Source organism: Vulpes lagopus, chromosome 6 (assembly GCF_018345385.1).
Source record: "Vulpes lagopus strain Blue_001 chromosome 6, ASM1834538v1, whole genome shotgun sequence".
NCBI lineage: Eukaryota > Metazoa > Chordata > Mammalia > Carnivora > Canidae > Vulpes > Vulpes lagopus.
In genome coordinates, this window is record NC_054829.1 from 37,591,599 (window position 1) to 37,607,892 (window position 16,294).

Below are 16,294 nucleotides of genomic sequence, written 5' to 3' on the forward strand. Positions count from 1 at the left end.
GAAATGTGTTTAACTTAGAAAAATCTACTGGTCAAACAAGTTTTCATCATAAAAAAATGCAAACTGCTGAGCCAACGAAAGGTAAAATACTTGTTTCCTGAAACAAGCTTTTCTGTTTTACTTTTAATATTTCTTCTGGCTCTTTTAAAGTGGTGGTCATTATATTTATTAATGTTCATGTGCCAGATGTTTAAAAGCCATTTAGCCTTAAATGGGCCTTAAAAACACACCTATCCTTCAATCCAGGGATTTTACTAATGAAATAATAAGGAATGTTACGCAAAAATTTGGCAACAATCTATTTATAAAAACAACCTAAATATCTAATATGGAACTGCTTAAATAAATTATGATATGTAATACTTTAAATGATGTATGGATAAATATGGAAAGATAGTTTAAACACAGTAAGTTAAAAGAGATAACAAAATAACACAGCAAGCATATGTGTTTTTTATAAAATATACACTATACATGAAATATAGGAAAAGGTCTAGAAAGACCAGTGGTTTTCAAAGTGCAGTTCCCCAATCAACAGCATCAGCATCTCTTGGGAACCTGTTAGGTATGAAAATTCTGGGGGCACATGGGTGGCTCAGTTGGTTAAGCATTTTGACTTTTGATTTCAGCTTAGGTCATCATCTCAGGGGCTCAGGTCATGATCTCACGGTCATGATATCAAGCCCCACATTGGGCTCTATGCTCAGCAAGGAGTCTCCTAGAGATTCTCTCCCTCTCCCTCTCCTCCCGCTCTTGCGTGCTCATGGGCGCTCTCTCTGTCTCTCTCTCAAATAAATAAACAAATTAAAAAAAAAAAGATATGAAAACTCTGGGGCCCCCCATCAGTCCTACTAAATCAGAAATCCTGGAAGTAGGATCTGTGTTTCAGTAAACCCTCATAGTGATTCTGAATACCAAAGTTGAGAATCACTATTCCAGATTCCTTATTAGAATCAGGATCCCTTTGAGACTCTGCTGACAATTATGAACTTTCTCTCAGAAAAGTGCACATTTGGAATGTTCAATTTCATACATAATTCAGAGACAAACAAAGCAGAAGGTATCTGTAGTGGTATAATACTATCTCCCCAATGGAGCATATTTATTGAGCCCTAGGACTCTACCTACAACAAAAAACACATACATAACTGCATAAAGGTTGCCAAAATTAAACTGAGAAAAATGAAGGAACCAGAAAACTGTAAACCAAACCCTCAAGTCTGGCACACCAGTATTTCTTCTGGTTTGTCTTCACTTACTCAGATTCCAAGGCTGACATAAAATCTCCTGGGTTTAACTTTCCAAACTTCTGAACTTTATTGAGTTTACAGGCTGAACTTGTGCCCTTTGCAATGGAGAATTCTCACATGATCACTATTCCATTTGACTATCAATCTGTACTTCCTGGCCTTAAGAGAAAAACTTTCAAAGCTTAAAATTTTTTTTTTCTAATTTCTGAACAATGTGAACGTTTTAAAAACAAAGAGGCATAGAACTCACATGTCCTATGATTTAAGCAGATCCCTGATTTCCTTTAACTTATAAGAAGTAGTAACATCGAACTACACAGACTTCAAATTATAGCTTCATAAGAAAATAAAGGCTACAAATTAAAAGATTTAATTAGGCAGTCAGTAATCATCTCTTAATTGTATTCTTCAAAATCAGTTGCAGGTTTCTGTGGTAACATATGCATCTCCTATGATAATGAAGTTTAACCATAAAAAAAATTAATGTTATTCTAAGAAAAAAATTCCAAGTCTTTTTTTTTAAACACTATATGCACACCTGCTATTCTCCTATCAATCCAAGCAGGAAACTATTTCTCCTCTACATCACGAGCAATAGAAAAGTACTTATTAAAACATTAATCACAGTCCATTATATTCTGACTCACTGCCAAAAGTTCCCATTACATCACTGAAAATATCTATTAACCCAAACCTGCTTCTGACAAGTTACAGGAGTGCAGTGTTTAGAATTTAGTAATGTAAGTCAGTTTAAAAAGAACAGTTACACAATTGATTTTGCAGTGGCAGCAAAAATAATTTTTTTTCGACATTTACTACCAATAGGTTGATTTAACTGGTGTTTCTACTGTAAAATTATTTAAAAATTATTTCAAATTTCACCTAGCATTATTAAACACATTTACTATGAAAGTATTAAATACAGGTGACTGGTTAAAGAATTTCAAAATGTGCTGAATATACCACTGTATGTAAAACTATATTGTCTTGTGTAAATATGGGCCTTGTTTAGAGCCATGTCTCACAGGAAATTGTAGCAAATGAAAACCATCCCTGTTTTTCCACTGCCACTCTTTTAGGATTTATGTTTTTACATTTAAAACCAGTTATACAGAGGAAAAAAAAAAACCCAGCATGGCAACATTACCTTCAAATCAGTATAAAGACTATTTTGAGCATTCTTATCATGTTAAAATAACTGAATTTTAGTAGAACCAAAGCTTATATATATTTTGAGTCTATATCGGCAAAACCAACTATCTGGTTTTCACTTGTTGAATATTTGTTTGAGGAGTGGTGACATGGGCTTCTTCCAAACCGAGAGGAAGGGAATCAATATTAAGATGATAAAATGCTAAGAAAAAAGCATAAGGGATTTGAATCATTATCTTCCACAAGGACAGAGATCATTGATGGCTTATTATGATTTGCATACTGAAGAAAAAAAAAAAAGAGACCCAGTAACTCAATGGTAGAAACATGAGTAATTTTTCTGTTTACTTATATTTTAAATTTTTTTCTATAAAGAACATACATTACCTATATAGGAGAAAACTTAATGAATTTATTTAATAGAAGCTCTTAAGAAAGCTGTATGTGACTCCAAATGACTAGAAAAGATTCTTAGAACACAAAAAGCTTACTTTGCTTAGCATATTATATTGGATACATTTTCTTTCAGATTTAAACTTTTATAATCTCTATTCTTTCTGAAAATAGGAATGAATGACAATTTCCAAAGCTTATATAAAATCTAATGTTTCTTATACTTGCTGCTTAATTTAGTTATTAGAAAATTCATGGCAAAAGGATTTAAAGAAATTAAAAGCATGTATTATATCTTAGTTAATAAAAAGACAGAAAAAGAAAACAGACCTAGATTACAATCACAGAACATGTTAACTATACATTAGAGGGTTCCTTAACCCAAGAACCAACATGTTTTATATTTGAAAGGTTAAAAGAGTCACCAAGCTACACATGTCTCATAATTTTCTAACAACTCAATCTCCAGATCATTTTTTCTTTTTTTGAAGGAAATACAATTTCCTCATATCTAAAGAAAAATGTGTTATCTTTACTTGAAATTGGTTTTTAAGAATATATTAATCTTTCAGGACACACTTCAAAATGGTTAACCTGAATGCTAGCTTGTGATCCTGAGTTCCCATAAAAAAAAAAAAAAAGAATTAGTAAGTGACCGCACACTTTACAATACTTTCACAATTAATGGTCTAGCCAACATATCATTAAAAGACTCTTTTCTTGCTGATGTTTTTAAAGACCCTGACTTCATATAAGCACATATTATCTTCAATGTGAATATAAATATTTAAGTGATTAATTTTAGTTCTACATTTTATTACTAAAATCATTATTTACAAAATTCAAAGTTGCCTCTAAAAACACTTAATATTTTTCATTAAGGCTTCTTTAGAACAAATACAAGCAAAAAATAAATGACAAAAACCTACTAGCACAGTCATTTTATTTACTTCTTCCCTATCTGTCTTTAACAAGCATTCCTTGAATACTACCTGCCATATAACACTGACCAGAAAATAATTCTCATTGGTATGGTATGTGTAAATTAGAATTTTAGTATTTATCTATAAACTTGGATAAAAAACAAACTCTAGGGTATGATTATCCTTAGTAGGTCTTTAGAAATCATTATATTTAATAAACAATAAAAACTGTAGTAATAGACATAGTACTTATATTAAATGTAAAACTTCACTCTGAAAAAAAAGACTAACAATACAGATCACGCAGAATAATTAAATGACCTAGGATATATAATTTGACAATTGTTTTTATATTAAAGTATCTCTGGCCTGAAAATGCCATTTGAAAATCATAATGAGAAAGAAAAACAAAATCCATCAACAAAATTAAACTGAACTTAAACTTTAAAAATGAGTTTAAGTTCAATATTTACAGAGCTCACTACATATTAGCAATATTCCCAGCAACAAATGTTAACCCCAATGGTAGCATTTATCACTCAAATAGCTAACATTTACATAGTACTTACCACGTGTCAGATATTATTATAAGGATTTATCATTTATTAACTCATTTAATCCTCCCAACTCTATGACACGGGCTCTAATATCTTCATTTTGAAAATGATAAAACAAAATACAGAGAGATTAAACTGCCCAGGGAATTAATTAATAAAAAATCCAGTACTGAATAAACCCAGGGCAGTGTAACTCCAGAGTATGTTCTCTTAATCTTTACACTAAAAGGTTAATGTGATAATAAACCTTAAATAGTTTGGTATTGCTACATCTATATTTGCTAAATTAATGGAGAGAACAGATAACATTATTCTTACTGGTAATTCATTATCCTAGTGATATTCATTAATGATACTGATTTTTCAACAAGTGGAAGCAGGATGTAATCCCAACTACTACAGAGCATTCCTTTTGTCTATGTTAACTAGCCCACAATCTTGGTCAACCAACATTAGATTCAATCCAACAAGTGTCCACTTGCATGAAGTGGTGGATACCTTTAAAGCCAGATGTGACCTCTACCTCTCCCTTGCTCCATAAAACTTTTCACTAATCAAATAATAACAGTTAACATTTATTGAATGTTTTCTTAAGTACTAAGAGTACTATGAGTTAAGTACTATATATTAAGTTTTATAATCAAAACAATCCTGAGAGATAGACTCTATTACTATCTTCACTTTACAATTAAGAAAAGTAAGGTTCAGAGAGGTTAAGTTCTCATAGCTAAGGTACAGAGCTTGGATTTCAAGTCAGGTATATATATATTTTTTTTTTAAGATTTTATTTATTTATTCATGAGAGACACAGAGACAGAGAGAGGCAGAGACACAGGCAGAGGGAGAAGCAGGCTCCATGCAGGGAGCCCAATGCGGGACCCGATTCTGGGTCTCCAGGATCACACCCTGGGCCGAAGGCGGCGCTAAACCACCAAGCTACCCGGGCTGCCCTGAAGTCAGGTATATTTAACACTAAACACTCCCATACAGAAGAATTCTATACTGCTTAACCCTGTGCCAGGCACAGTGACACTATGAGAGCATATATCTCATATAGTGCATTGCATCCCATTTATTCACATATCATCATACCCCTCAATTCTATATCAAGAGTTCTTTGGTGACCAAAACCATGTCTTAAATGCCTTTATTTCCTAAAACTAAAATGGCCTTAATGAACATCTGATGAACAAATAACCGAGTAAACAGATGATTATCTAATGAAAAAAATATATATGATAGATCAGCAATTCTTAAACTTTTTCACTTTAGGATCTCCTTATATTCTTAAAAATTACTGAGGACTCCTAAAGAGCTTCTGTTTAGGTAGGGTATGTATACCTATATTTTCTACATTAAAAATTAGAACAGGGCACCTAAGTGGTGCAGTAGGTTTAACATCTGACTTTTGGTTTCAGTTCAGGTCATGATCTCAAGATTGTGAGACTGAGAGCCCTGTATCAGGCTCTGCACTCAATGCACAGCATGGAGCCCACTTGGGACTCTCTCCCTCTGCCCTGCCCCTGCCTCAAATAAATAAATATTTTTTAAAAATTAAAACTGAAAAATTAGAAAATATTTATTCATTTAAAAATAACAGTTAAAGCCTATTACATGTTAGCATAATATACCACGTAACACTTGTCAAAAGGAAGCTGCAATGCCTATTTTAATATCAAATTAATTAGATTTCATAGCAAAGAACATTACTAGAAATAAAGAAAATCCTTTCATAATGATAAAGAGGCCAATAAATGAAGAGTTTATAACAATCCTAAATGTTTATGTTCCTAATGAAAGTGAATTTGCAGAAAAATCCAGTGGACTCATGAGAAACTACTACAACTAAATGAGTTCTGCAAGGTTGTTTGCAAGCTGTAAGATCAACATACAAAATTTAATCATACCTTCATCCCAGAAGAAAGCAATAATTATAAATTGAAAAACTTTTAAGGGGTCCCTGGGTGGCTCAGTGGTTTAGCGTCTGCTTTCTGCTGGGGGTGTGATCCCGGAGTTCCAGGATCAAGTCCCACATTGGGCTCCCTGCATGAAATGAAGCCTGCTTCTCCTTCTGCCTGTGTCTCTGACCCTCTCTGTGTGTCTCTCATGAATAAATAAATAAAATCTTTTTAAAAAAATTTTAATATCATTTATAATAACATTAAAATATATATACTACATCTTCTTTATCCGTTCATCAGTTGATGGATGGGTTTAACAGGTGATAGGAATTAAGGAGTACACTTGTTACAATGAGCACTGAGTGTTGTATGGAAGAGATCAATCACTATACTATACACCTGAAATTAGTATTATGCTACATATTAACTAACTGGAATATAAACAAAAACTTCAAAAATATATAAAGAAATATGACAAAGAGAGAAATCTGACAAAATACATGTACACTAAAACTGGTGAGAGAAATGAAAGAAGACCTAAATAAATGGGAAAATATGCCTTGTGCCTGAATCAGAAGACTCTATTATTAAAATAGAGCCAATTCACTCCAAATTGATTTACTGATTCAATACGATCTCAAACTTCTGGTAGAACTTAGAAGCAATGATACGCCAGTAACACAAGCATATTTACAGCACAGACATTAGTTTCTAATACTATTCTCCAATAAAAGAGACCAGGGCTTCTTAGAGAAATGTTTAATTCTAGAACTGGATCAGGATATATACATGATGAGCCTAAAGCATCTTGTTATGCCAGAAAGTAAAGAAGTACTTAAAAAAAAGAAAAAGGCAGCATAATGATGTGGGGATGGCAAATGGGCACTAAAGCCAACTAACACCTCAAAAGACCAAAGCTGGATTATAATCCAAAGTGTTAAATAAACGTTCATAAGTTCTTAGTGACAGAAAAAAAGAAAAGAGTGAATAAATAGATGGGGGGAAAAGAGTCAAATCTCCCATGCAGAAGAATTCCGAATAATTTATGTAGATACAAAAACCTCAAGAAAGTGAACCATAACTCCCCACACTTTAAGTATGGTCAGTGAAAAGGATGAAACTGAACTACTATCTTATATCACACCCCCAAAATTAACTCAAAATAGATTAAAGACTTTAATGTAAGACCAGAAACCATAAAATTCCTAGAAAAGGTTACAGGTTTAGGTGAGCTCCTTGACACTGGTCTTACCTAATATCTTTTTGACCTGACTCCAAAATAAATGGCAACAAAAGCAAAAATAACAAATGGGACTATATCAAACTAAAAAGTATCTCCATGGTAAAGGAAATCATCAACAAAACAAAAAGGCCATCTATTGAAGATACTTGTAAATCATATATATCCAATAAGGGATAGATATCCAAAATATATAAAGAACTCACAGAGCTAAATAGAGCATATGACTACTTCTCGGTGGTTGGCTGAGAGGTGTGAAGGAGAAATTACAAAGTGACACCAGCAATCTTCTGAGGGAGACAGATATGTTATCTTGATTGTATACATATATCAAAGCATATCAAACTGTGTATTTTAAATATATGCTGTTTACTGTATGTCAACTATATCTCAGTAAAACTGCTTAAAATAGAATAAAATTAATTCTAAATTGCCATAATAAAATTACCATGTGAGCTCACTAGACCCTTTAACTAATAGAAGATATATTATGGGATCTTACTGACCTTATTTTTACTATAGCTAGAAGTATGTTATTTTATCATCATAGGAATTATCTCAATTATTACTTATAATGCTAAAAAGAGCAAACTAAAATAATGAAAAAATGATGGAATCAACTGAAGAATAATAGTTAAGTAAATCACAATTATCCTATCAATCTTCAGTTTTTGTACTACATTGTTCAAATTATTGTATCTTTTTTTGCATCATTTCTTTAGGAGGAGGATTATGAAAATACCCTAGATGAACTTTCTCAAACTCAAAAAACAGTGAGTTATCACTATAGTTTTAACTGTACAATTCAATCATTTTTAGTAAATTACAGCATTGTAAAGTCATTAACATGATGCAATTTCAGATCATTTTCATTCCCCAAAACAGATTCTTGATGTCCATTTGCAGTCACCCAAAGGTATATTTTTAAGGACAAAAAGGAAATATATCCTCTCTCTTTAAAAAAAAAAAAAGATTTATTTATTTGAGAGAAACAGAGTAAGCATATGAACAGGAGGGGCAGAGAGAAAGGAAGAGAGAATCTCAAGCAGATTCTGCACTGGGTACGGAGCTGGACAGAGGGCTGGATCCTACAACCCAAGATCACAACCTGAGCCAAAACCAAGAGTCACTTAACCAACTGCAGGCACTAAGGTACCCCAGGAAATATTATATTCTCATCCATTCAGTCATTAAACAGGATAGTTTCATTCCACAGTAAATAACATGGTACAAAAACTCTATCATTTTGCTAAAAGAGTATGTCAACATTTCTTTATTTTTGATGTTCATGTACCATAATTTACTTGCAACAGTTTTTAAGTGTATAAATGTTATAGGCTGATATATATCCTAAGGTAATTTGGAAGGAAGAAGATGATGTAAAAATGGACAATTAATTGAATTGGTTATTCTAACTGACATTTATAAATCAAAAGTGAGAACCTTTTGTAATTACAGTCCTCTCTTCAAATTACAAGGCATTTAAGTTTTCAAAGTAATTTTGGCAAAGAGAGAAAAAGAGAAAGAATAATATGCTTGGAACTTATTTTTGATATAGTTACATTTTGATTATATAAATGCAGCAGAACCAGTAGTGATAAGCTGGACCCAAATTTACAAGATGGTTATATTCCATGTTCATGCATGATCCCTCATCAATGATCAGCTGCATTCAAAAAATGTTGTCAGTTTTGAGTGTATATACCTTCTAAAACAAGAATATATTAAATTGTGTGCTATGGTTACTTCTCTATTCAATTGTCTTTTTTTTTTAATAAGATTTTATTTATTTATTTGACAGAGAGAGAGAGAGAGAGAGCACAAGCAGGGGGAGTGGGAGAGGGAGAAGCAGGCTCCCCAACCAGCAGGGAGCCCAACGTGGGGCTTGATCACATGTTGATCCCAGGACTCTGGGATCACAACCCAAGCTGAAGGCAGACATTTAACTAACTGAGCTACCCAGCTGCCCCTCTATTAAATTTTCTAATAACGTTGTTTTCCACTACTCATTTATTCTTGTACCTGCAAATTATTCATAAAATAGTTTAAAATTATTTAATTAAAAGGGTCCACTGGACCTAGATGATAAATGGGATGACTATTATTCCTGATAAAAAGCGAGTTAGAAACTGATGAAATTCCATAAAGCATTAGGATAGAAAAAAATCAAGACTATGATCCCCTACACCCATAATTTCCCTTAGATTTTAAATGTATGTTTCTTAGACTTCAGAAATATTTGAGTAGTCACTTCTACTACTGTGTGTTTTGTGTTTAAAGCAGCATGTCTCAAAAAAAATAAATAAAGCAGCATGTCTCAAACTTTTCTTACCATAATTAGTAAATATACTTTACATAAAAACTCACTACAAATGTATATACACATGCACATATAATAAGTGAAATGAGTTTCACGAAATATACAATATCCTTGGCTAGTTTAGTTTCTATTTTATTCTATTTTTTAGAAATGCTGTACATAATCCATAATCTGAAAACATTAATAATATAGTCTTCAATATATCATTCTTAAACATTAAGTATAAGCTGAAAGTTCAGATGGTACTGGATAAATTATCTATAACAAACAAACAAAATCAAAAACAGTACACAAGCTCAAGACACAGATGGAAGGGGTAAAGCCACCATCAGGTTACGGATGTTAATTTCAATCAAATGAGAGGATAAAGATAACAACTAAGCCTTCCTAAAAATGGCAGCTTCATGTAAAATTTACCATAGAGATCCAAGAAATATCTTCTTGTTGTTGGCTCATTTGCTGGGAGACTTAGAGCCGACCAAACATATATTACAACTGAGAAGACTCCTGACTCTTATTAGAAAAGCTGGGCCACTGAATCTTTCTTCCTCCTCTTCTCACAGATGGAGGGATGGAAATAGGAGAATGAAGTAACTATTATTGCTTCTGGCTCCCTAACTTTTAACTCTTTCTAAATTAAGTTTGAGATAAAACTCAATGTAAAAGCTCTAAAGGTTGACCAAATTTTCTCTAAATCTAAAGACAGCTCAACACTCCTTGGCAGAATATTTTTTAAAGATTTAGAAAGCAGCAATCCCACAAACCCAAATATTACTCATTATAAATTAGCAAAGCAGATAGATTTCATCCCTCAAACACAGACAAACACAATGGCAGGAAAGACTAAGTTATTAACAAAAACAGCACTGAAGTGCCATCTACATTGAGTAAGGAGGTTAAAAAGAAAGTGACAAATGGTTATTTGTCAAATATTTTTTCAATATTTATTAGCCCCAGAAAGGGTAAGATGGTTTTAGGGCTTGCTGAAGTAGGCAAGATGCTGACAAATGGTGATATTTATTTTACTCTCATATCCATTAGCCCCAGAAAAGTTAAGATGATTTTAGGGTTTGATGAGGTAGGCAAGATGTTGATTAAGTCCAAAGAAAACAAATGAAAACAAAAGAACTGAAGACAGGCAATCATTATGAGAAATCTAAAAAAACAAAATCATCGTATTATATGTGGCTCAACTGAAAATAGTATTTACATATTCACCATGGAAATAGTGAATGCTGATTCAATTTAGAAAGCATGACATATCTGTATTGAGACAAAACAGGGAACCCCAAATAAGGGATAGGGAAGGAGTTATAGGGGTAAATCTATCTCTCACATTAGGATATTAAGAGACAAGTCTAAAATTGGAAATCAAGAAACTGCAGCATAATTGTATTATTTAAAAATACACAGATAAATATAACAACAAAAGCTAAGATTTAGAAGCTGGGTAGAGAAAAAAAAAGTTATATTGAGGTATACAGAATCCAAGAATGACAATTCATTTGACTTTGAAAAATTACCTGAATAGCATCTTGTTCTCAGTAAATAAATATGAAAGCTACACAGAACCAATCAGCATTTCTTCCCACACTGAAATACTTCAGCATTAAGAGCCCAATCCTACCTGGTCATCTGATCCACATTTTTATCATCTTATTGATAATTTTCCTTTCAAAAACAGTATTCCTTAAAAAATCTTTCATCAACTAAAAAATGATAATCAGCCATGTTCATTCTGCTCCCCAAAAGCACAGCCATTTGTTTTCCAGATTCAACTACAAGTTTTTAACCTCAATAAGATCTAATTCCTAACCATTACTTTTTTTTCACCAAATTTGTTGTAAATTGGTTTGTTATGATTTCAAATTCATTTGTTTATGACTTAAGTAAAGTTGTTTTGACCTAAGGGTGAATTGGTTTACACTGAAGAAGCTGTGTTGGGATGTTGTCATTGACACCTGTTGTGGTTGCTTAAGTACTTGGTAGTTCAACTGTTGACAAGCACTGCTGGAGACTTATTGATAGTAACATATGGAAGAACAGCAATGATGTAATGAACATTTAAAACTTTAAATACCAAGAGTTTGTGAGGTTTCACTGAGGGTATTCAATCTGGGCAAGGCTACTCTTTGTTGATCTAAATAACCTTCAAAGATCTTGAAACACTTCCTCCTGCCATGACCAGGCTTCTCTTGGTTGGCAATGGTGTTAAACCATGCAGCACTCCCAGGAAGGGATGGGACATCTGTTCCTGTCTTGGCAAGGCTACTCCTCCTCATAGGCAGTGGTGCAAACTGTATAAATGCCGCTGCCCATTAGCTGCATGCCTCAGCAGCAAAGGACCTAAGCCAACAGCTGATACTCAAATTTTAGCTAGAAAGATTGATTCTACTGAGAACTAACTCATACAAGAGTACACCTCAACTAAATTTGGACTTTATTTCTTTTGCTTCTCCCTTGCCTGAAATAATAGTGTAATTAATCTATCACTGATTTGGAGTATTTCTTTATTGCCTTATTAAAAGACATTATCCCATAAACTATTGGCCTGTGAAATATTATTATAAATTTTAATTTCCACAATAAACCTGTTTTAAATAAATTATTGGCAAAGACAATCTAGTCTCCGAGTATAATTTGCCTCAAATAAAACAAAATCTAAGTCTCCACATTCTTCTCAAAGCAGTAAGACCAAATATGGAAAATCCATTTTTATGACTAAATGGACAAGATGCTTTGGTTTTAGAAACCTGTGAAACAGGATCCTTTCCTCAGGGTAATTCTTATCAGTCAGTTGCACACCTAGAATATTGGATAACCAGAGTAGATCATTTTTTTACCGCACCTATTCCTCTATACAATAAAATTATTTTCTGTAATAATCATGAAATTAGAATAAAAATGCAGAAAATACACACAGGGAGACTTTTTATTGGACTTTGTATACATAATTATGCCAATAAAAAATCTAATGTAAAATTTTTAAAAATTTACATCATAAAAGGTAAAAAGTAACAGATGAAAATACCCATTAATTATGTTAATTCTCAAAATCAGGAAAATATAAGTACATAACAGACTCAAAATAGTTTGTTTTGAGCTTTGACTTCTGCAAATTTGTCAATGAATTCATTAAAACTGATCTTCACAAATAATATATTGGGACTTCATCAAGATAAAAAGCTTCTGCTCAGCAAAGGAAACAACAAAACTAAAAGGCAGCCAAAGGAATGGGAGGACATATTTACAAATGATATATCTGATAAAGGGTTAGGCTAACAGACACATGAAAAAGATGCTCGTCACTCATCATCAGGGAAATACAAATCAAAACCACGATGACAACACCTCACACCTGGCAGAATGGCTAAAATTAACAACACAGGAAATGACAGGTGTTGGCAAGGATACATAGGGGAGCCCTCTTAATACTGTTGATGGGAATGCAAACTGGTGCCAGCCACTATGGAAAACAGTATGGAGGTTCCTGATAAAGTTAAAACTACAACTACCCTACAATCCAGCAACTGCACTACCAGCTACAAAAATACAGATTTGGAAGGGGTACGTGCACCCTGATGTTTACGGCAGCATTATTAACAATAACCAAACTATAGAGAGAACACAAATGTGCATCAACTAATGCATGGATTAAGAAGATGTAGTGTAGTGTAGTGTGGCGGGGGGCGGCGGGGGGGCAGTGGACCAATATTCAGCGATCAAAAAGAATGAAATCTTGCCATTAGCAACAATGTGGATGGAGCTAGAGTGTATTATGCTAAACAAAATAAGTCAGAGAAGAACAAATATATGGTTTCACCCACGTGGAATTAAAAGAAAAAACAAAAACAGATGAGCATATGGGAAGGAAAAAAGAGAATGACAGAGAAGGAAGCAAATCATAAGAGACTCTTTAAAAAAAAAAAAAAGTAGGCTCCACACCCAGTGTGGAGCCCAACATGGGGCTTAAACTCATGACCCTAAGATCAAGACCTGAGCTGAGATCAAGAGTCAGATGCCTAATCGACTGAGTCATCCATGTGCCCCCATAAAGACTCTTAATGATAGCAAACAAACTGAGGGTTGTTGGAGAGTATGGATGGGGGATGGGCTAAATGTATTAAGGAGGGCACTTGTGATAAGCACTGGGTGCTACATGTAAGTGATAAATCACTAAATTATATTCCTAAAACTAATATTACACTATATGTTAACTGAATAGAATTTAAATAAAAATTTGAAAAGATAAATTAAAAGATAAAAATCAAATTGATCTGTGCATATTCATGTTCAGTATGTAATAAAACCAGATTTGTTAATTTACCTTTGCTTATTCCAGTTATAAAATAAGTCATGGGGATGTAATGTAGAGCATAGGCCATAAAGTCAATAATATTGTAATAACTTTGTAGGGAAAGAGATGGTAACTAGACTTATCATAGGGATTACATTTTGTACATTTTGTAAACGTATATATGTAATGTATACATTTTGTAATGTATAAAAATATTGAATCATTATGATGTACACCTAAAACTAATAAGACACTGTATGCTAATTAGACTGAAATTAAAAAGCTTATCTTTGCTCGTAATTAATGAAGAATATGTTTAGTTAATTTTAATTTCCAGTTTCTTTCCTGAAGCAACAGATATCCAAATAGTCAGGAAGTATCTTAATGATAAAGATGACTTTGACAGAGTTTCATAAAATACCTATTTCACAATAAATTTCAGAAACTTTAATACTATTCATGTCTTTGTTTCTTTAGGATTGATTCTATTTTTTTTTTTAAAGATTTCATTTATTTATTCATGAGAGACACACACAGAGAGAGAGGCAGAGATACAGGCAGAGGGAGAAGCAGGCTCCATGCAGGGAGCCTGATGCGGGACTCGATCCCAGGTCTCCAGGATCAGGCCCTGGGCTGAAGGCAGCGCTAAACCACTGAGCCACTCGGGCTGCCCTAGGATTGATTCTACTAATACCTCTCAGATGTACCCTAGTTAAAAAGCTTTTAAACACAAATCCTCCAAGAACTTAAGTTTTATTTCTTCATCTTTATAATCACTGGGCTATACCTATTTATCTATTTGAAGTTTACTCCAAATCTAATACTTAAACTCTGGAACTTATACTACAACAGGATAGTTGGAAATAAAAATTTTGCCAGAAAAAACTGGAAGGATTCTAAAACCTTACAAACTTATTCTTGAATGAGGCTAAATATAGCTGAGTGCATAGATATTGGAGAGGGTGGGGGGTAGAGTGTAGGGCTGATTATAAAACTGGGAGTTCTTTGAATTAATTCCTTGTACAATACAGTGGTATTAAAAAATAAAAAATAAAGATGTACTAATTGGAAGTTTACATATATACTATGAAATTCAAAAGTAACAGCACCAATTGATTAGAACTTGGACCAACAAAAGATTTTTTTAAGAGTATCTGAAAGTGGATGTTGTTTAGAAGTGCTGGTACATGGTGATAAAAGACAGACTGACTTTCAACTGATTTTATTATTTATATTTTAATTTCTCTAAAGACAATGCAATTCCTTATTGCTAGCACTTGGGAGAGACTATTCCTAATGCCCCGCCCTTGTCACACCTCCACTATCAATTCACCTTTACCTTTGTTCCAACCCAAAAGCTGGTGAGTTACTTTGCCCAATTCAATCCTATCTTCCTCACACACACATATACAAAAAAACAGCAAATGGAAACTGAGAACTTGGTTATGCTTAAAAATAGAATATTTTTTTGAGAATATAAAGTTGCTACATAATTTGAACTCACTGCCCTTAATATATTATCTGAAATTGTAATAATCTAAAAGCAAAATAAAAATAAAGCTCATTCAGATTTTGAAAGCTCTGTATATGACAAAGGTATGTGGTACAACAGAGAAAAAGTAGCTTAAGAGAGTAAGAATCTAGTCCTAGCTTTGCAAGAACCAGAGATGTGACTATAAGCAATTTTTTCTTCTCTGGCCTTGCTTGTCTGTAGTGGACGCAAGACAGTTCACTTCCTACAAAAGAGGAAGAGTTGCATGCACAGAGTATTTCTAAGGTTTTTCTCTAACTCTTGTAAGTCTCTTTAGAAACCTTTTTTAGAAATAGTTTTTAATAATGATATTTGATAAATAACTTAAAGCAACTGGCACAATTATGCTGCCTCAAAGAATTCCTCCCCCTGATCTCCCTTATCACAGTAAATGGCAGCTCTGTTGCTCAGATAAAAAAAACCTTTGGGAACAACTTTTTTAGATCTCCCTAGATCTAACCCATCAAAAATTCTCTGGTCTCTGTATCAAAATTATATCCATATTCTGACCATTTTCTCAGCAACTAGACTGCACCATCTAAGCATAAGCCCGTACCATCTTAACTAGAACTGCTGCAAGTTTTGTTTTCACTCTATCAATTCTCCTATAATAGACCTTTCTAAATTTAAGTCATATGACATACTGTTCAAAATTCTTTTAAGACTTCCCATCTCCTTCAAAATAAAAACTCTTGGCCATTTCCTTAAAATATCCCTACATGATCTAACT

At 33.2% G+C, this 16,294-nt stretch overlaps 1 protein-coding gene across 1 annotated transcript in view; it reads right to left on the reverse strand.

The window, feature by feature from the left end:
- MNAT1 (MNAT1 component of CDK activating kinase) overlaps positions 1-16,294 on the reverse strand; it is a 192,089-nt gene that overhangs the window by 42,707 nt on the left and 133,088 nt on the right. The window lies entirely within an intron of this gene.